Consider the following 22,050-nt stretch of genomic DNA (forward strand, 5'->3'; position numbering starts at 1 on the left):
AATCTTCCTTAAAAAATTGGGAGAAAAACTCCTTTGTTTCACCCAATGTTATTTGACTAAGGAACCCTTTTGTTCCCCATCCCAAAGAATGCCGATTAACACGAGGAGCTAACCACTCTGAGGAACACACGGGCAACAGCGGGCAGAGCCCCCAGCAATGCAGCAAGGGGTTTTGCTGGGTTGGGGGCTTCCTGGCCCTGGAGGTGGTGAGCAAAGTCGGGCTCCTTAGCAGAGAAGGAAGCCACGCTTTGGACAGAGGATGGAAGGAGACGGCTTCGTGGGCTTCCTCCTACTTGAGGCTCTCCGTGCGACCAGCATAACTGCCGCCGTCTCCAGTCCTGCCCCTGGGAGAAGCCAGAGCCTCTCTTCTAGGGACCTGCCAGCATGTGAGAAGGAGTCCTTGTCGGGGCTAGTTTTAGGGGCCATCCTACAAGCTGACTTTCCAAGGGTCTCCCCAGCTCTCAGATCCCCTAACTCACACGAAAACGAGCGTGTGTTCTCCTCTCCTTCTGGAAGGAATCTCAGGACGCCTAGCCCATCATACACACGCGCCCACACCTGCCTACTGCACACACTTCAGGTGTCCCCACAGTGATGCCAGAGAGCGTGCCCCATTTGCCCCCTATGCCCGGTGCCTCTCAGTGAGCCTGGCAGGTATGGGTAGGTACAGGGGAAGTGTGAGCTGAATTGAGTGCATGGCACTCGGACTTATTCTGACACTTTTTTCACTCTTCTCTCCACAAAAGAGCTGAGTTTGGAGGTGTTGAGATTCCACTGTGAGAGTCAAGTACGCCTAAGCATGGTTCCCTATTCCCTCCTGCCCCACCCCTTCCTCTGCCCCAACCCTTCGATCACCTGTAGGCCCCACATGATGCGCCTACCCTGAAATCTGTTCCCCCAACCTGACGTGGCGGCAACGCTCCCCCTTCTCCTGCTCCCCCACTTCTGCTCTCTCCTCCGTTCCCCTTTCTTCTCTCATCTTCATCCTCTCCTCTCCACACCCCCCTCTTCCCTCTCCTCTCCCACTCTCTCACTTATCCTCTCCCACTTCTCTCTCCTCTCTCCCCCCAACCAGGGCTCTTTTCATCTACTGAGTGTCTGGCCATTTTGCTCCAGCCAAGCAGCTGGCTCCAAGGACCCTCTGCTTGGCTGGGCCTTGGGCCAATCGCTCCCCTCCAGCTGCCCGATTCCGGATTAAGGAAGAAATGTGTGTGGACCCTCGTGTCTTCAAGGGGTGGCCTGCAGTGGTCTTCTGGGTCAAAAAGCACACTCAGAGAACGTCTGCATTTGGCTGGGGCAGAACGTCTGGCCAGTTTGGGCACATCTGACCTCAGCCTCAGCCGCCGTGGCCACTGGCTCTGCTGCCCAGAGACGACGCCAATCTGCCAGGGAGGGTCTGGAGAGTATGGGCTCTTTCAGGAGATGGCGTCCTGCTCCATGTCACTGAAAGAGTTTGGTTCTAGGGAAAGACCCAGGCTTGGCTTGGAAACTCCAGATGTGTGTCGGAGATCAAGTAGAGAGAAAGAAGGAGGACCCACATCCTGCGTGGACACCCAGGCTCCTTCTGCAGTGGAACACCAGGGAGATCCAGGAAAAGGAAGTGCTAAGGGGCCTGTTTGGGGAGGGGGAAGGAGTGAAGGCTAGAGGGAAAAGGTCATGACCTACTAAAGACACAGGCAAAGAGGCCTGCAGCCCAGGCCCAGGTGAAGGGGCAGGAAACGGGACTGTCTCCGGGTCCTGACATGTGGTTGTAATGATCACAGACCCCTTAGGCTCCAAGGGACCTCAGAGGTCACCTCCTCCATCCTCCTGCTTCCGGGCAGGGCTGTATCTAAACTAGTCAAGATGTGCAGGCAACTCTGTTCTTAAAGGTCCCTGGAGAAGGAAAAATGAGCTCCTTTTCACTGAATATTAGGTTCAGGATCTTGGTGTTGACTTTTCCCACATCATCCAGAAAGGTCACAATTTACGAAGGCTGCATCAGAAATTGCTTTGTGACTAAGCTGGATGTCTGGACCCCTGGGCCTTTGGTCAATAGTGCATTGTGATCGCAAGTCTCCAAGGCATGAAAGTTCTTGCTGCCCAGCCTAATCCCTCTAGCTGCTCTTCAGGCTCCGTGCTCATCTAGATGACATACGCAAAGTGGTTAGAACATTGCTTGGCACATGGTGAGCACCACGTAAGTGGGGGATGTGTTACAGTTGCTGCTGTAGTTGCAGCTTTCAGCCGGGATGGAAACCAATTGTTTCTCGATCTCCTTCTGCAGACTACCTATAGCCTGCAATGCTGTCCAAAAGGCGAAGAGGGCATTTGGGTGAGCATCACAACTGGGATGTCTTCCCCGGCCTGCCCCCCACTCCACCTCCACTTTGCCTCCCCAGCCAGCTTATCTCCTCCGTCTTCTGTGTATTCCCATAACTACATGGGCTGACCTTTCTGAAGGGGCCGTAGCATGGTGCAGTGTAACGGCTAGGGGTCCCAATAGGGTGGCCGTATAATTTATTATGCAATCCAGGGTGCTTTTGAGAGTGAAAGGAGAGCTGTAAATTACACGGGACAACAGGCATATACCAGGATTTTCCCAGGCAAGGTGGGACACCGATCACCCTAGCTCAGAGTTTGAATCAAGTCTCCACAACTTGTGCCTTGGCTGATCCTGAGCAGTTTAATTGTTTCGAGCTTAGGTTTCTTACGGGTTAAACCCACTAAGGTACGATATCCACCCCCTAGGCAGGGGATCTTGGTCTTTGAAGCACATGAGCTATTCGAGATGTTTGTCAAAAACGAAGACGCCCAACCTAGCCCCCATAAATTCAGATCCAGTGGCTCAGAGGCATGGCCTAGGTATCTGCATTCTGATAGGTGGTGCATGGCTCAACCTTTCGAAAGCATTGCCTTTGAGTCAGGATAAGGACCATGAAAATAACACGACTGAAACACCTGGCACAGAGTGGGCCACCATGAATGGCCACTCTCATCACTCTGTGCCTCCTCACTTCCTTCTTCCTCTCCTTCTACCCTGTGAGCCAAGGGTTGTGTCTTACTCATCTTTGAAGACAGTGCCAGCGTGGTACACACTAGGTGCTAAATGATGGTTCAGAGCTCCCTTCTAGAGCCCCATTTGTGAAGTGACTTGCCATCATCACCCAAACGTGATGGTGAAGTTGACACCTGGCCTCCACCGTGAGAATTTGCTGCAGAGGCGCGGGCACCTCCAAGTCCAGGGCTCCACCCCACAGGAAGCCTCTTTCCTGCCACCCGCCTCCCCCAGCCCCGCTTGAGCTCCAGTCGAACAACCTGTCCAGGGTGGAGCATAGGTCTGCTGAGAAATCTGGTTGAGAGATCTGACCGTTAAGAGGGTTTCATCCTGAAATGACAGAGTGAAAACTGAAAGTAAAACTCGAATACCCACTTCCCCCAGCAAGTGCTGAGTTCAGCGAAGCCTCCCGGTCCTGGAGGCCTCGCTCTGGCCTCGCCCTTCCCAGCCCAAACCCTGCCCCTCACTGAACACTGTGCCTCCACCCCCCACCTCCGCCCAGACGGCCCCAAGGACTTTGTTCCTCCCTCCCTCCCCCGCCCCCTCATGCAGAAGTCCGAGGCAGGGTGTGCTGTAGGAGACACACCTGCATACAGGGCTGACACCCAACCTTCTAATCAACCCCACGCCCTTGTATGCATTCACTCCATTTACTAAGTAAGAACCAATTCTTCCATTTAAAAATGCATCAGAACAACTAGAAGGACCCACAACTAAAATATACAACTGTGTACGGGGGGGATTTGGGGAGAAAAAGAAAAAAAAAAGAAGATTGGCAACAGTTGTTAGCTCAGGTGCCAATCTTTAAAAAAAAAACAAAAATGCATCAGACACACACAATGGCCAAAGCTTCTGAGCTGCGCATGATGCTGTTTCAATGCTGAGTCAGCACCATTTAAGAAAAACACACAGAAATGTAACATTTAAAAATACAAAAATAAATATACACTCTAACGAGTGTATTAGCACATACACAAAAACAATACACATTCTCAGAGCAAAAACTGGACCACTGCAGAAGTAAAAGACATAGTTCCGATAACGTCATCCTCCAAAAACTGCCTCCTTTAATAGCTCGGGGTTTGTTAATGCTGTATTGTAGTTAGTCTGCGCAGTAGGATTGCTATCGAGGGCACACTGTTACCTGAGGCTCCAAGGGGTTGAGTAAACTTGCCCAAGATCACCAAGCCAAGAGACGGCAGAGCCATTTGGTGGCATGGAGAGAGAGATTGACCGAGACCGAGAGAGAGGGCCAACAACCTGCTCCCAGTGGGGGAGGCCGCTGGGGTGCAGCTCGCTCAGGATGGGGGCACTACCCAGCCTATTCAGTGCTCTCGAGGAGACAGCAGTGGTCCCAGGAAAGGCACCGAGTGATGGACAGACTACAGCCCGATGGTTGGAATTAAATACTTAAAGCTGCAATGTAATTTAAGGATCACTGGGTCACACCTCTTGATTTTATAGATGCAGAAACTGAGGCCCAAAGGACCAGTGTGAGATAGACCAGTGATCTTCCTAGGGGGGTACAGGAAGACTTCCCAAGAAGCCTGTGAGCCAGGACAGTCTAAAGGAGCCAATTCCTGACCCTCGACTTCCACGGTGCTCGGTCCCATCCGGACCTGCCTGCCATCTCCTTTCACAATTGCCCTTCCCCCACCTCACAGAAGAAAGGTGCCCCTCTCCCCAATCCTGCATCTTTCTACGTCCCAGGTACAAACTCGCTGGGGCACCAAAGGAGGGCCTCAACCAAACCTCGGTATCAGGAGAAGCCTTCTTACTCAGGGCTCTTGTCTCATTCATATTGATTTTAAGACTGAAGCTCCATGTTAGAAATGGCAGTGCTTTTGTCTGTCGTGGGATATATTAAATTCAGATATACTCTAGAGCAGGGGCAGAAATGACGACAATTTTTATTTAACAACCTCACCTTAAAAAAGCCTTGCCATGAGAAGAGGCCCGTAAGAGCAAAGCTGACAGGGCATCAGTATGAACTACTGAAGGGACTGTCACCTCATGTCGTCCAAGAGACAAACTCATAGCAAGTTCATGCCCTTTCTAACAATTCATATTAAATCAGAATTCAGAAAAGAGATGATTGTCCCAGGGACACGCACTAAGTTCACGCTCTGTCATTTCTCCATGATTTTATCACCTAGCTCACTGTCACTCTCTCCAGTCATTACTCCTGTCCCTTAAGTCTTGAAGATTTAAAATGCAGTGAACGTGGTTCCTCGATCACCTCTTTTCCTATGATCTTGTCCCTACCCCACCCCAGCCACCTACCCCATGCTCATACACTAGACCTTATTACCAACAATTTCAGTCTCACCATAATCTCAATTTCTTGCCTCTCACTCTTTAATCCTACCTCCTCTCTTTCCAGCTTACTCCCTCTAGAACCTCAATTCCACTCTGACCCCACCCGATCCTTCTATCCGTTGATCATCCCTGCTTTTCACTGGCCTCACTCCCTCTTCCTTTCTTACCTGCCTTAAATTCCATGGCCAGTCACGATCACCCCCTTGCACGCGTCCTTGATTTCTTTCCCCTCCCTTGCTTTATCACAGCAAGATATGAGCTGAGAAGCATAAGACAGCTGGCTGAGGTATCAAGAGACCACCCGGGTGGGTGTCTGGAATGTGTAAGCATTCTTTGATACTTCTCAGAAACACTGGAACTCCCTACAGCTCCAGGAAACAGGGGACTCCAGCTGGTGTTGCTGGAACACAAAAGCAAAGAGTGCTCCTTGAAGGCTGAGAATGTGGGGCGCCTTGGGTTATGTGAGGATTCATGAGGAAGCTGAAGAATCCCGGGCAGAGACCCAGCAACTGTGCTGAGAGGTTCCTCTGGGGCACAATCCTTTGCAGATCAGGCGTCCTGGGAACTTACCCGCTAGCTCATCATTGCTCAGGACACAGCTCACAGCTACCTACCTCTCACTTCTTGTACTCACACTGTCCAAGAGAAATGATCCAATTGGGTCACAGTGTCACCATCCCATGGGACAGAGTCTTTTGCCAAGCCACCTGAAAGGAGCCAGACCTCTGGCTTGGGCACCAATCCGTTGGCCAGTCTTCTGTGACCAGGAGAGCAGAACTCACAGTGCAGAGCGTGACCACTGGCTGCAGAAGGAGCTGTCCGTGACAGGTGTGCAGCAGTCCTTGGAGCATCAGAGATCACGTTGGCCCCATACAGTTCTAAGAGGCGGTCTTTCGTTTCAACTTCCACCCATCCGGGAACCCCATACGCCCACCATCACGGGGGATTTCGCCGGGAGTCCCTGGGCTTTCAGAGACTGACTCGCCACATCTTGGTCAGACACAAAGAAGTTAGCAGCTCCACTGGCGTAACCATGCTCCGATCTCATTCGCAAAGCCGGTGAGGAGACTTTAATGGAAAACTCTGCTTCTAACATCATACTTTACTGCACTAGAAGGCACATTATGCTTCAAAGCAGACGAAAGTGGGTTTGAATCCTAGTTTTCTCTCTTTCTAGCTGTGAGACCCTGGGAAGCTCTCTGAACCCTAGTGTTCACATTTACACAATGGGGATAGTGCTGCCTACCTCTCTGAATCTTAGTGAGGTTTAGCAACTTGTTCTCAGCACCCTGCCTGGCCAGTTGGTACGAGCACATGTTTGTTTATCCCAAGCCCCTCATACTCATGCAGAGACACAAATGTATCCTCATAGAACATTCTGGTGCTGTTTTCTGCAGCTAAAAAGCTTAAGAACCTCTATTGCCTCTTGTCCTAGAGTCACAGCATCGTACAAAGTGGTATGTGACCCTCCAGAACTCCATGGCCTTCTCTGTAATATTGGGGCCCAGTGGTTAGATGACCTTTCATATTCTTGCAGCCTAGCATCCTAGGATCCCAATATTCTGATTAATCCAACACTCTTCCTGTGCAGTTGAGGAAATCACCCATGTAGCTCTCAGAGCTGGTTCCTCCCAGAGTGGAGACAGGAACTAGGAGGGGCTGTAGGAAGGAAATGCAAATGATGATAGTGGGCCAGAGGTGAGAGAGGGAATCCCTGAGCTGTTTTCAAGTAATGAAGCCATGCAGAACTGCCTCTCTATGCCGTCCTGGGCTGCTGCCCGCCAGCCTTCAACCACCTGCCAACAAGGGAGGGACGAGGCAGAAGGAGCAGAGCCTTCCAGGCCTCTCTCTTAACCTGACCCTTCAAAATGATACAGAATGGGATTCACTCAAGGGAAACACGACCCAAAGTCAGGACAGAGCTTGTCAGGCCCTAATTCTAGAGGTGTGACTTTCACCAAGTCAGGTCCCAGTTCCAGAGCCGTCCCTGTCCACCACCGGGCTGTGGGAGGAGAAAACGCTGTCCGATGGAGGATGTCCCCTTATAAACGCTCGTGCCCTGTACAGAGAGTAACTTCGCCTTCTGAGATGGTCTCCCCAATTTGTTTGTGAGCTCCTTCAACACCCAGAGCTGGAAATCCTGTGTGTCTGATGAGTAACTGGGTCCTACTTAGTGAAGCCTTGTCAAATGGCAGGCGCTGTACTCAGCTCTTCCTCACTCATTTTCCCATTTGATTGTCACTCATAACGTTACAGGCAATGATCTTCACTTTCTGGATGAGGAACTAAAACTGGAAGTTAGATCACTTGTTGAAAGACCAATGGTTACTAAATGGCTGAGCCAGGATGTTTTTGTAAGTTCATTTCGAAAATTCGATTCCTTCAAAACTTGTGTTACAAAAGTTTATGCAACAAAAGCTTCCCTCCCATCCCTGTCCCCCAGCGCAGACCCCATCCCTGTCCCCCAGCGCAGACCCACATCCCTGCTCCCCCAGCACAGACCCACATCCCTGCTCCCCAGCGCAGCCCCCCAGCACAGCCCCACATCCCTGTCCCCCAGTGCAGCCCCCCATCCCTGTCCCCCAGCACAGTCCCCCATCCCTGTCCCCCAGCACAGCCCCACATCCCTGTCCCCCAGTGCAGCCCCCCATCCCTGTCCCCCAGCACAGTCCCCCATCCCTGTCCCCCAGCACAGTCCCCCATCCCTGTCCCCCAGCACAGCCCCACATCCCTGTCCCCCAGTGCAGCCCCCCATCCCTGTCCCCCAGCACAGTCCCCCATCCCTGTCCCCCAGCTCAGCCCCACATCCCTGTCCCCCAGCGCAGCCCCCCATCCCTGTCCCCCAGCGCGGCCCTCCCATCCCTGTCCCCCAGCTCAGCCCCCATCCCTGTCCCCCAGCGCAGCCCCCCATCCCTGTCCCCCAGCGCAGACCCCATCCCTGTCCCACAGTGCAGTCCCCCATCCCTGTCCCCCAGCACAGCCCCACATCCCTGTCCCCCAGCGCAGCCCCCCATCCCTGTCCCCCAGCACAGCCCCCATCCCTGTCCCCCAGTGCAGCCCCCCATCCCTGCCCCCCAGCGCAGCCCCCTCCCATGCAGGAACGAGGATGAGCCAGTTTCTTCTATATCATTCCAGAGGTGTTCTCTGCATATGCATTCTAATAAGTTAAATATTCTCTCATGTACTCATTTTATCCCGAATGGTAACATACTATTGTCCTGCACTTTGCTTTTAAATGTAACAAATATTTTGAAGGCTATTTCTGTCTCTCTTTCTCTCCCCACATGGGACCTTGCAACTGGATTTGTAAAGTCCTGTGCTCTTGGCAGAGCCCGTCCCTGAATGGCTGCCTTTGGTTAGGGTGGGGATGGGAGGGCCTGGGACAAGAAGCTGGAGGAGACTTAGAGATCATGCAGATGGCCTCCTCTGTCTACAGGTGACAGGCCAAAACCCAGGGTGGGGTGACCTGATCAGACCACACTGGCAGCACAAGCCCAGGAGCCTTCAAGAACAGGACCCGTGATGAGTGTCTACCGCAAGGGGTGGCCCAGGCCCAGCAGTGGTGGCAGAGGCGTGGCAGTCAGCCCAGAGACCTCAGATGAGTGCCACGGGCTGCAGCACATTGGGGAAAATCCCTGGCCTGTTTGTAATTTCTTTTAACCAGAGAAAAATCTGGGTACACGCTCTTTGTCATGCACCCCGTGCCCGTAGTGCATGAACCCCCACACAGAGGCAGTGCTTTCAGTTCAGACACACTCTTTCTCTGAGCCTCTTTGCCAGCCTCTTCCCTCTCCCCTGGCCTGGCCTCTAGGCAGGTAAAGGAACCGTAATGTCAATCCCAGGAGAGCAGAAGAGAGCCCCAGAGAGCTGGCTGAGTGTGGGGAGCTCTGAGGTCCCTTGCAGCCTCTGGGCCTCTATCCTCCAAATCTCCCCCATTTACATTGTGAAAAATAGGAAGTTATGCTTGAAGAGAACTGCCACAGCATGCAATTCAAACGAGATTTAAAGTACCCCTTCTTCCTGGAGTAGAGAGAACCGTGTCCAGGAGACCACACAGTATAAATTTTACCATGAGGCCGGAAGTTCAAGATTTCCCCTCTGGAACCCTTAAAGGAGCCTAGGATCGGAGGAGAAGAGTAGCTACCATTTTTCCAGGATGGTTCAGGGACCATTTGACTCGGAGGTCAGGAATGGCCTAAAATTTAGTGGTTCCCAGACTTTCCCACTTGGTGGATCAGCAAAACTTCAGAAAAAATTTGAGGACGAATAAAAACCTGATGACTTTGAATTTTTCCAAATATGTAGATAGATATAGGTACAGAAATACCATTTGCTACGGCTACTGTTTCACAAAGAAAGAGCATTTTAATAGCAAAAAGTAAGACAATCTCAGAATAAAGACACTCCTTCAAGGAATATTTTCTACTTATGAACATTGTCTTTATTTCCCCTCAGACTAGCACAGATTTCTTCAAGGACCCTCAGAGGTCCCCCGTGGACCCTCATTTAGGAGTTAATGAAACTGATGATGTTAAGTGGGCACGCTCAACCACGGGTGTTTACCTTCTGTTTCCTTAAATTATCCCTCAGTCCTTCCCTCCTTCCGCCGGTCTACCCTCCTCTCCTCCTTCTTTCCTGCTTCCTCCCTCCCTTTCGTCCTTCCTCCCTCCCTCCCCTTCCTCTCATCCTTTACAAATCTTTATTGAGCATGTACCATGCTCCTCTCACCTTTGTAGCATCTTTTCTTCTACAGGATGTGTTTGTATAACACCAAAGAGCTCACCCACAGCTGATAGACGGGGAGACTCTGAGATGACAAAGCGCGTGCTGGATTGGTGCACTGGGATTTTCCTAACCAGTGAGCTGGAAGAGCAGAGTAGACGGATAACCTTTCGCAAGAAGGGGAAAAGCCATCAGCCTCCCTTCGGTGGAGGCAAGAGTCCTTTCAGCTCTATTTTAAGGAGATTTCAAAGGTGTGCCCACACCTGGGCTTTGGTCCCCAGAGAGACTCATCCCAGGAAGCTGGTTGCACTTCCCCCCACCACCGCCCCCCGCCCCGCCCACCTGGCTCTCCCTCCCTTCCATCTCCAGCCCATCACCTGCGGCAGCAGGATCCTTCTAGAGTTTTGTGCGGATTTGACATGCCTGGCGGCAACCTCCGCTGCAGAGCTCCACTCGGGGCTGTCCAGGTCGTCTCCCAGAGCGCCCGTTACCACTTTTGGTGGAGGTTCTATTACCAAGTGGCAGAAACTTTGAAGGCCTGCCCAACCTTGTTGTTTTTAGCCTGTTATTTCCAGGTGCGACTTTTCAGAACGCAAGGTTCTTCAGGAAAAGCCCATATTATGCTATAGCACAAAAACCCGTCCTAAACAAATGCCCCTCACCCCTGACTAGACTACAGTAGGATCATGCCTACAGGGTACCGACCGCAGTTAAAATAAGAAACACAGAGCTTTGTGGAAAAATACCCGCTGCCGAGTGAGTGAAAAAAACCAAGTTGCAGAATAATACAGAGTGAGATATTATTCATGGGGGGATAACCTTCAAAACAGCACCCTTACTTCACCGGGTGCACGCCTTCCACACGTCAAGTTAACAGGAAGGCTCGTAACCGCCTTTGTCTCGTCGTGGGGTGGGGAGGAGTGCCCGGCCACACTGCCCTGTACCTGGGCCAATGGGGCTTCGCTCTGGCCCCCTCTGGACCCTTCCCTTGGGCCAAGGATCCTCATTTTTACCACACTCCTTCTAGACCACACTCTGGAACTTGGGAACCCAGAATTCTCTTCCTAAGAATCCTGAGGCCATTTCCAGACCTTTGCGGTCCCATTTTCTGGATCCATTCTTCCGACAGCAGGCCGGCCGCTGCCTTCTTGCACACTGTTATGCCCAGGGACCAAGGGGCAGGACGAGAAGTGGGGAGAGCAAGAGGGTTCGTGGCCCTCGGCCCTGCCCACAAATGTCAGAGGCGAGCCTGAGCCCCGGACGTTGAGTGGGTTCTACCTGGTTCTACAGGATTTTATCTGTAAGGTTCAAATTTTACAGGGAGTATTATTTTTACATTGCTTATGTTAATTAGACAGTTAGTTAAAACATAATAAAAACAACGTAAATACTCCCTTTCATCCAGAGATGGGAATTACTGGAGTCCTTAATGGTAAATCTTGCTTATGGCTCCTGGGGCCCAGGTTGGGTAGGAATGAGAAAAACGAAGACATAGGGGAACAGAGCTCTGATTAAGTGCTAACTCTATTCAATTACTTCCTAATTTTAAAGGAAAAAAGCGCACTTTGATGGCTGTAGAGGGCCACGGGGGCGAGGTGGAATTCCCCAGAAGCAGAGGCCACAGCAGTGAGTGCACTTTCCACACACTTCCACCCACTGCCTCGCATCCAGCACGTGACCAGGCCGCCGGGGGATCCAGCAAGCGGCCGCGCAGCCCTGGACGGCAGCGCGGCGGCAGACGGGGCAGACTGTCTGTCAGGGGGCCACAGACCAGGGGATTTCCTCGGGGCAGAGTCCTGGGCAAGGCCCCTGTGGGCTATTCTGAGGAGTCCCCGAGCTCCCCCTCACCCGATTCCAGGAAGCCTGCCTGGATTAGCAGAAAACTGCTGCCTTGCCTTCAGCTGCATTCAGCAAAACTGGGGCGGGGAGAAGGCCACCTGGTACTGAGCCGAGGAGCCCAGAACCGGGAAGCAGAAGCCCGCCCATGGTGGGGGGTTGGGTGATTCTGGGCAATCCACTGAAGCCTGGGCACCGCTGGCTGCCCTCCCACGTGTAAAATTGGTATAATATTTCATCTCAGGGTAACTTAAAAAGGCTATGGAGAGAATTGTGGAAGATAATGAACGTGAAAGCAATTCGTAAAAGTACCATGAAAATACAGGGGCTCATTCCAGTGGCTCATTTCCTTCCAGATGCAGTTCAAATGTTGCCTCCTCCAGGAAGCTGTCCTGGCTCCCTAGTCTGGCTTAGGGCTTTCTATACGTGGCCCTCCAGACCTCACCGGGTGACTTCAGTTTCCCCACTTCACATCCCCTATTACACTGATGTCCTTGGAAGGCAAATCTTGTTTCCCATCCCCAGTTTCCATCACCACATTGGACACGTAGCAGGCTCTCCATAATCGCCTTGAGAGAAACGTGTGAGTGCATGAACGATTGTCAGCCTCTGCCTCCTTTCTGTCACTCGAATCGAGACGTGGAGTCCCCATGGGCTTGTCCTTGCCACGAGTCCGGGGGTGTTCTGACAATGCTATGATGCTAAAGCTGGACTCACCATGATTCTTTCCATGCCTCCTACATATGTTCTTCACATGTACCCCCAAGGTGTAGACTCTAACCCCCTAGGAGTAAGGGGCTTTGTCTAGTAATGAATAAACAGTAAAAAGAATAGATGATAATGTTAATTCAACTGTCGTAAAAAAAAAAAGGTGCTCAATAGGGGAAAGTAAATCCTCTGGAACTTCGACATATGGGTGTGTGCACGCACGCACAAACACACACACACACTCAGAGCTGGCCAGGGGCCCTGTGAAGTCTAAGGCACAGAGTTGCTCCTCAAGTCTAGGAGTCCAGGCTGGACTCTCCTGTGACAGCCCGGCAGGCTTTCATCCCTGTGGGAGACGGGAGCGTTTCAAGGCTGTGGGGAGAGGGTCAGCGGCTGTGCTCTGGGACATTAAACCCACGGCAGAGAACCTCCCAGATCCTGGCTCGGCCGGCCGTGAGCCCTTAGGGGCAACTAAGAGGAAGGTTGCTGAGCTGGAAGAGGGTAAGTGTCTTTGGAGGGGGTGGTTTGGGAGAGCAGAGGGAGCCTGGAGGTGACAGGAGCTTTTGAGGAGGCCAGCCCGGAGCTTACTGAGGGCCAGGGGCACAGTGTGAAGCAAGGCTGGACAGGCAGTGCAGGGCTCGGGGAGAACCTTGGAGCACTTGGGGGTGATTTTCTTTCAAAAGAGTGTCTGGAGGTCTGGAGCGGGGCAGCTGCGGATGCAAGGCGGTGCTGAGGGTGAGGAATCTCGCAGAGACCTGGAACATGGAGAGTAACTCCTGCCACACCTTCTGGCAGGGACTCCGCTGAACAGGAGGCGATGCTTGGGGGTAGGTGCTGCTGCCCTTGCCTCATGGTCCCTCCAGGCTGTGAGCAGTTTCTTTGTGGTCCTCTTTCACCCAGACACCCATGTCTAAGGTGACTTGGAGCCTGGTCTGCACACATTACCCAGTGCCTTAAAAGGCAGTTCTTAGGTGCACAGTGGACTAGACCAGGCGATGCTGGAACTGTGCTCGTTGTATGAGTTTGCTCAGTGTCTTCCCTGCAAAATAGGGGTGACAGCTGCCCTGCCTAACCACAGGGCCATCTTGAAAATTATGTGGAGACGATGAGCTTGGGCTCAAGGAGTCCAAGGAGGTTTGGGCGATATGGGGGCACCTGCAGCAGCCCTGGCTTGGTCACGCTGGCATCGGGGCCTCTTCCTTCCCATGACCCTGACCGCAGCCTGGAGAGGGGCGCTCCAGCCATGCACACATCTGAGTTCCTCACCGAATCCCGCCCTCAGTTCCCCTCCAGATTTCTGCTGTGGAGAAAAGGACTGGGATGTGTGGAAGGAATCATACGGAGGAAACAAGCTGGCGTGGGCAGGAGCTTGGAATCAGCTAGACCTGCAATCAAATCCTGGCTCTCCTACTCACCAGCTAGCTGTGTGATCTGAACAAATTACTCAGCCTGTCTGTGACTCAGGTTTCTCGGTGTAAAACGGAAGGAAATAGTACCTGGTTCCTAGAGTTGAAGAAATAACTAAGACAGCTACCGTCCATAAAGCCCCTGTCACACAGTGGGTACTCAATAGATAGAGATTTCTTACTAAGCTCATAGGGAGCTTACTCCTGGGGAGAGAGAGCCCAGCTCAGAACTGTGGGGGATGGGAAGAACATCCTCAGGTCCCACAGGCCAAAAGCCCCTCGGTCTCAAACACCTAAAAAAACACAAGTCCACAGTCAAGAAAGTTCTGACCCTTCTACTGGCTTTATCACGCCGTCTCCTTCCTCTACACACTCGGTGTTTCTAACCGCGACGTTCTGGAAAAGGCAAAACTACAGCGTCAGTCAAAAGATCAGTGGCTGCCGGTGATCAGGGGAGGGATGAACAGGTGGAGCCCAGGGGATTTTCAGGGCAGTGAAACTATTCTGTGTGAGACCGTAATGGTGGATACATGTCATTGTACATTTGTCAAAACCCACAGAATTTACGACACAAAGAGTGAACCCTAATATAAACTATGGACTTTAGTTCATAATAATGTATCAATATTGGCTCGGCAATTATAAGAAATGTACCACACTAATGCAAGACGTTAATAATAGGGGAAACTGGAGGTGGGGTTGAGGGATATATGGGAACTCTCTGTACTTTCCCCTCAATTTTTCTGTAAACCTGAAATTGCTCAAAAAAAGTCTATTAATTAAAAAAAAAAGTAGTTGTATCACCTTGGGTAGTGTTTAAGCTTTCTAGACCTTCGTTTCAGTTTTTGTATCTGTGAAATGAGTTTAACCAGTGTCCCCGTAAAGGCGAATATAAACCTGTTCTCCCTCCTGCCTTCATCAGTCCCCCATAGGCGTTAGGATTACAACGCGGTTCTGTATCCACACAATCACTCAGGTGGTTTGAACAAACTTTATTGAACGCCTACTACAATCACAGCATTTTAACGGGTGTTAGAGATCAAATACCTGGGTCTGACAGGCTTCCTGGGACCAGGGATGCTCAGGGCTAAAACGGAGAAGACCCAGCAACTGGGTTGGTTGGAGGTAAAAAAAAGTCACAGCGACTCCACACGTCAGGAGGCAAGACAACATAAGTGCCATAATCTAGGTACATGCACCATGGGAGGAGCTTTGATGAAAGAGAGAAGTGTTCGCAGAGGAGAAGGCATCTGAACGAAGCCTGAAGAGCAGGCAGAGGCAGTGTCGATGCACAGGAGAGAAGGAGGGCAGAAAGACATTTCACACCAAGGGACAGCCTATGTGAACGTCGTAGTTCACAGGACCTGCAGGGCCTATGAGGCCCCACGGGCCTTCCTCTGATAGGCCAGGGTACCCACACCAGCCCGGCCAAACTCAGCCCAGAACCAAGCCAGCTCCCACCCTCCTCGGTTCCTTCAGCTGGGCAGCTGAGTGAGGCCGAAGTAAATCACGGAAAGCAGAAACGGGTGTTATTTCAGATTCATGATCTCCAACCCCAGTGGCCCTCAGTGGCTACTTGTAAATTATTTTTCGTTTCTCAGTTTTCTTTACCCCTTCCTCCGTGGCAGCTTTTTCAAACCTCCTCAAACCTCTCTCACTACCTCACCACACACTCTCAGCAGGTGGCAACCTTCCCACCACTCATCTGCAGCCTCACCCACTGCTTCCTCCCTCCATCCCTCCCACTGGAAGCTGCGACCCCACTTCTGTCTCACATGGATTCCTCTGTTCCTGTCGTGTTTCCATTGCCACCAGTGTCTTCAGCACAACTGATGTCTCCGTCTTCTTAAAACATCGTCCTCTCTTGGCGACTGAAACAGCATTCCCTCCCATCTCCACCGGCCTCTCTTCCCCGTTACCCTAGCTGGCTTCCTTCCTTTACCCATCCCTCACATCGTGCTATCCTTCAGGCTTCTCTCCTCCTCTCCATTACTTTTCTCCCTCCACTCTAGGCTTAGGTGATGTCAGCAGCTTTCATGGGTTCACTTATCTATCTGCTGAAGATTCCCAAATTTAAATCTCTAGAGCTCACCTCTCTCCTTTGAGCCTCAGATGGGACTATCTGACTCCCTCCTGGGCATCCTCAGTTAGATGTCCCACAGGAACCTCCTGACGAGACTTTCCTACCTAATCCCCCATTTCTGGGAATCCACTCCCACCTTCCCCCATGGAGGGACTACATCTCGGCAGCCTTATTTGTACCACAGAACTCCATCATCCCATTCTACCTCTTCCTGCCCAGGCACAGTCACGAGAATACCAATATCACAGCTGATTGGAGCAGACATGGAAGTCTGATTCTCTCTTTTGAAAAACTGAGTGTAGAGACACAGTGACTGAAATCAGAAGGTGGGAGACGCTTGTTCTTAGCAGAGTTGCTGGCGTGACGTGAGCACTCAGAGACTGCTAGCCATCGCTGTTTCATCTTCTTCCTCCACTGAAACCATGTTCCTTCTCCAGTTGCCAAAGCCAGACGCTTAGGAGTTGTGTTGTTCATTCTTTCCCCTCACTCTGCATATCCAGTCAGTCACTAAAACAGCCTCCCAGCGGGTCTGTTGCTTCGAAGCCACGTCCGCAGTCATTCTCCACGTGTAGCCAGTCTTCCTTCCTCAGTAGAATCCGCACGGGGTCATTCTCTCGCAGTGCCAGCCCTCCGTCCTGGCGCACCAGACCCTGCATGACCCAGCCCTGGTGTCTGCTCAGCTTCACTTCTTGCCACCCCTCTCCTCACCCTGGACCCCGCAGACAGTTGTGTGGTTTCCCAAATTCTCTGCTTTCTCGCCAGTGGACTTGTGCACTTGCTTTTTTTCCCCCCTATCTGGAACATTCTTTCTCCACTCCTTTTTGGCTGTATAATTCTCGATTATCCTTTGTTGTGTCCTTAACTGTCACTTCTTAGGGAACCTCTCCCAATGTTGCCAGTCTGGATTAGTTACCTTCCAAAGGACCCTCATGGCATCCTTCGTTCACTTGATCACGTCGCCCACCACACTCTGTTAATAAGCTCCCTCTGAATTGGTCTGACTCCAGCCTTGTTTGGAAGCCACTTGAGGATCCACCACTCTGGATGTGGCCCTAGCCTAAGACCTGGCACATAAAAGTTGTTGAATGAATTCATGAATTTGTTAGTGCCTTACAAGTATTTATTGCTGTTACATGCACTGACAATTCAAAAATTAATTAAAATATCCTTGCATAAACCAACGAGTAAGTAAGTAAGTGTGATAAAGTGTTAGAAATGCTATGTGAAAGCGTGCTGTGAGAAGGTGGAGATCAGGTACAAAGCCGGGCGTGGTCCATTCCACCATCTCTAGTGATACTGCAGGGACTCTTTTTATTTTTTACCTTTTCATTTTTAAATAGTTTTAGATTTACAAAAGTTGCAAAAACAGTACAGAGTTCCCTTCTGCCCTTCACCCATTGTTCTCAACTGTTAGCAACTTAAATAACCGCAGCACAATCATCATAACCAGGAAATTTGTGTTGATATGGTTCTATTATGTAATCTACAAACCTCAGTCAAACTTCACCGATTTGTTTTACTAACGTCTTTCTTCAGGTCCAGGGTCCAATCCTGGAGCCCAGATTGCATTTAGTTGGCATGTCTCCTTAATCTCCTTTAATCTAGTACGATTCCTTAATTTATTTCCTTTTTTAAATTTCATGACCTTGACACTTTTGAAGAGTACTGGCTGGTTATTTTGTAGAACGTCCCTCTGTTTGAGTTTGTCTAATGTTTCCTCATGAGAGATTGAGGTTGTGTAATTTGGGCAAGAACGCCCCAGATGCGAAGCTGTATTCTTCTCAGCGCATCATATCAGGAGCGACACAATGGCAATATTCCTCAGTCCTGCTCATATTAACTTTGACCACTTAGTTTAGGTGGTGTCTGCTAGGTTTCCCCACTGTAAAGATACTGTTTTCCCTTTGTAATTAATAAATATCTTGTGAGGAGATACTTTGAGACAATGCAAATATCCTGTTTTCATATTTCAACCTTCTACTTTTAGCATCCATTGATGATTCGTATCTGCCAGAATTATTAATGTGGTGCCGCCAAATTGTGGTTTTCTACTCCTTTCATTTCTTCTACATTTATTAATTGGAATTCCACTGGGAGAAAGAGCTTTATTTTTTTTTTTATGTATCTATTTATTCAATTATTTATTTATATCAGTATGGACTCGTTAACATTGATCCTACTCTCTTCTCCTGATTATAATCTATGCCTATCGTTATTTATTTTATTACTCAAATTGTTCCAACTTTGGCCACTGGGATAGAGCTGATTCTTTGCTAAAAATCATAATAAATCTCATTATTAAAATAGCTAAACAAAGTACATCAAAACACATACTATCAACAAAGCAAGGAAAGAAACCAACTTCAAGCTGCCATTATGTAACTTTCTACTGCTCCTGGTCATTTAGGAGAAGTAGTTCTTGAGAGATGAGTAGGTGCTTCCCAGCCAGCCTAGAGCGCATCACAGGTAGGGGAAGCAGCTGCAGCCAAGGCACTGAGGTGTGAAGCAGCCCGGGTGCCACAGAAGGACCAACTGTTCTGAATGGCTGCAGCCAAGGGGTCTGCATCCAAGAGCACGCCAGGCAAGGCACCAATCTGGAGAGGGGAGCAGGGTCCAACTAGGAGGGTGGGTGGGGCCGATGACTAGGTGTCTGTTGAGGGGGGTTAGTGTCTAGGTGGGTAGTGCGTAAGTGAGGAGAAGCCTCTGCAGGATGTAAAGTAGAGGAATAGCATGTTTCGTTATGGGATTTAAAAAAATTATTACCAGCTCCATGAGAGGGGGCGATACAGGAGGGCGCTGGAAGATAAGGGCGAGAATTGCGATTTGAGATGATGAAGACCTGATCCAGGAGGCGGCAGGGGGATAGAGAGAGGAGGCGAGTCTGAGACATGTTAGGGCGGTAGACTCTGCAGTGTTTCATGACCAAATATGGAGGTGAGAGAGGACAAATGAGAAGAATCTAATATGATTCCCCTTTTTCTAACGTGGGTAGCGGGACAGTAGTGTCATTGATGAAGAGGAGGGAAAGGTGAGCTTGGTTTTGGACACACTTTTCCTTCTCTCTAGAACTCATCCTACACCCACTTTTCACTGGCTAATTCTGGTTCCTGTTGAGTTCGAGGGGCTTATGGGACATCAGATGGAGATGTCCATCAGGAAGCTGGTAATCTGGATCTGGACTGAAGACGCAGGTTTGCAAGTCACGAAGGTGGACAGAATCACTCAGTTGAGAATGGCGTAGAGGGAGAACACAAGAGACCCAGACACCAGCCTGGGAGCAATGAGGTTCCCAGTGGGGAGATGGGGGAGTAAAAGGAACCAGAAGAGAAAAGCCAGGTGGATTTTCCAGAAGCAAGGAAAGCTGAACGCCTCCGAGAAGTTAAGTGGGAGGAAGATCACGTCTCTCGCCTTTGGCCATGAGGAGGCCATTGGAGAGCTTATCCAGAGCAGCCGCAGTGACACGCAGAGGGAGAGTCTGAAGTCTGGTCACAGTGGATGAGCGGTAAATGGGAGAGGAGACTTGGAGGCAATGCCCTCGGGAAGAACAGCTGTGGAGGAAGGAGAGAGACGGGGCCGTGTTAGGCGAAGGGAGGCAGCTTTTCCCTGTCAGTCCTTACACACACAAAACTGAACTCAGGCTCTTTGGAGGTGCTTCCGCTCGCACAGCAGAGAGATCACCCAGTTCTGCTCTTGCTCCAGAATTCCTCCTAACTCTATAAACGGCAGGTTGTTTATGCCAGAAACGGGGAGTTTTCCTCAACATATCCCTCTCCCTTGGCCCCACCTTCCGTCCATTGCTGAGTCCTGTGGATTTCACTCCTAAGTATCTCTCAGGTCTGTTCACTCCTGCCCCTCCCTACTGCCATCTTCTATTTCAAGTCAGCTTCATGTCCTCCAGACCATGAAATGGCCTCAGAATGGGGCTTTCCACTTCTGTGTTGTATTCAGCAACTAGAGTAGCTATTTTAAACCTCAACATCTAATCATATCACTCTCAGCTTAAGACATCCCAACGCTTTCCCTCTGCTCCTGGAGGAAAGTCAAAATCCATAAGAGCTCCAGAAATCCCTGCCTGACTTCCCAGCTTCATCTTGTCCCACTCACTCCCTTTCTCCCTGCACTCCAGCCACACTGACCCTCCTACCCACCTCGGGGCCTTCGTTCATGCTGTTCCTCTTGCCTAGTAGGCACTTTTCCCTTCATCTACTCCCCCACTCCACCCCCAAATCTGGCTAATTCCCACTCATCCTTCAGGTGTCCCCTTCCATATTACATCCTAGGGAAGTCTTCCTTGACTCTCCCAAAGAGGTTCGGTACCGCTACTACGTTTTCTGTGTGCCCGCCCTGTTTCTTCCCAGCACAGACTGAGTCTGCTTTCCCCAGAACACTCCAGGTGCCGTGGATGGGGACCAGCACTGTCTACTCCAGCACTCCCCCCAGTTCTGGCGCACAGAAGGGACCCCATGAGTACTTGTCAAACGGATAATGTTGAGGAATAGCTCCATGAAGTAGATAAAATTACTCCAAGTTTTAAAACTTTTTATTTGAAAATAATTTCACATTTATAGAAAAGTGGCAAAAACAAAAAGTAGAAAGAACACATATACTATTTACCCAGATTCACTGTTAACACTTTACCCCATTTGCATTATCCTTTGCTTTCTCTCTAACAACTTCCATTGTATGTAATTGCACGTTATATAGAACTTTTTTCCGAACAAGTCAAGGGTAAGTTACATACCTCGTGGTCCTTTATCCCTAAAGACTTCACTGCGTATTGTCTAAGAACAGAGACATCGTCGTATATAAGTACAGAGCAGTTATAAACCACAGTAAACTTCACAGTGATGCAATTCTTTTATTGAATCTGCTGTTTGGATTCTGATTTTGGCAATTGGCTCAGGACAGCCCTTTCCAGCCTTTGTTCCTCCTTCCGCACAGGCTCCAGTCTTGTACCAGGTATCGCTCTTCATGGTCACGTCTCTTTAGCCCCCTTAACCTGGGACAGCACTTTCAAATAGAAATATAACTGGAGATACAAATGCAAACCACATTTTTAAATTTTCAAATGTTCCAGGAGCCATATTAAAAAAGTAGAAACAGGTGAAATTAATAATATATTTTTCTTTACCCCGATATCTCAAACATATTATCATTTCAACATGTAATCAATATAAAATTATTAATTAGATATTTTATACCTTTTCCTGCTAAGTCTTTGGAATCCAGCCTGCACTTCACTCTCCCACAGCATTGCAGTCTCACCAGCCGTATTTCAAGGACTCAATAGCCATACGAGGCTAGTGGCTACCGTGTTGGACCACGTAGATTCGAAACACTTCCGTAGCCTTTCTCTTCCTTTTTATGACTTTTTTCTTAAGAATACAGTCCGCCCTCCTTTTTGTAAGTCAGTCATCCCTCACTCGGTGTTTTGTCATGCTTCTCCATGATTAGATTCTCAGTCAGAAGACCACATAAAAGCTACGTCCTTCTCAGGCTATCACATCTGGAGGCACCCAAAGACCCCTCACTGTGACGTTAATTCTGATCACCCGGTCAAGGGATTGTCTGATTTCTCTTCTGTACAATTATTTTATTTTATTTTCCTGTAATTTTTAAAGTGACAAATCTGATTTGCTCAAAGCAGTACAAATGGTAAGTGGCAGAACAGGGATTTGAACCCTTGCCTCTCTCTCCGCCACAGGGGCTCTGTCACTGTGATAATGTTGCTGAGTGCTGGCCAGAGCCAGGGGGCATGATAATAATATCTTAAATCTGATGCCATGAAAAGAAGAGGTTTTTTCCCTTCCATGGCTCACTGCAAGGGAACAGAGCCAAACCAAGATGTGCCTGCTTACCAAGTCAGCCCCCCTGCAAGCCAGCGTTCTTTAAATGTTTGTTCAATACTCTTTGACTCAGCGGGGAAGCTTCCAGAAATT

Source organism: Equus caballus, chromosome 6 (genome assembly GCF_041296265.1).
Source record: "Equus caballus isolate H_3958 breed thoroughbred chromosome 6, TB-T2T, whole genome shotgun sequence".
Lineage (NCBI taxonomy): Eukaryota > Metazoa > Chordata > Mammalia > Perissodactyla > Equidae > Equus > Equus caballus.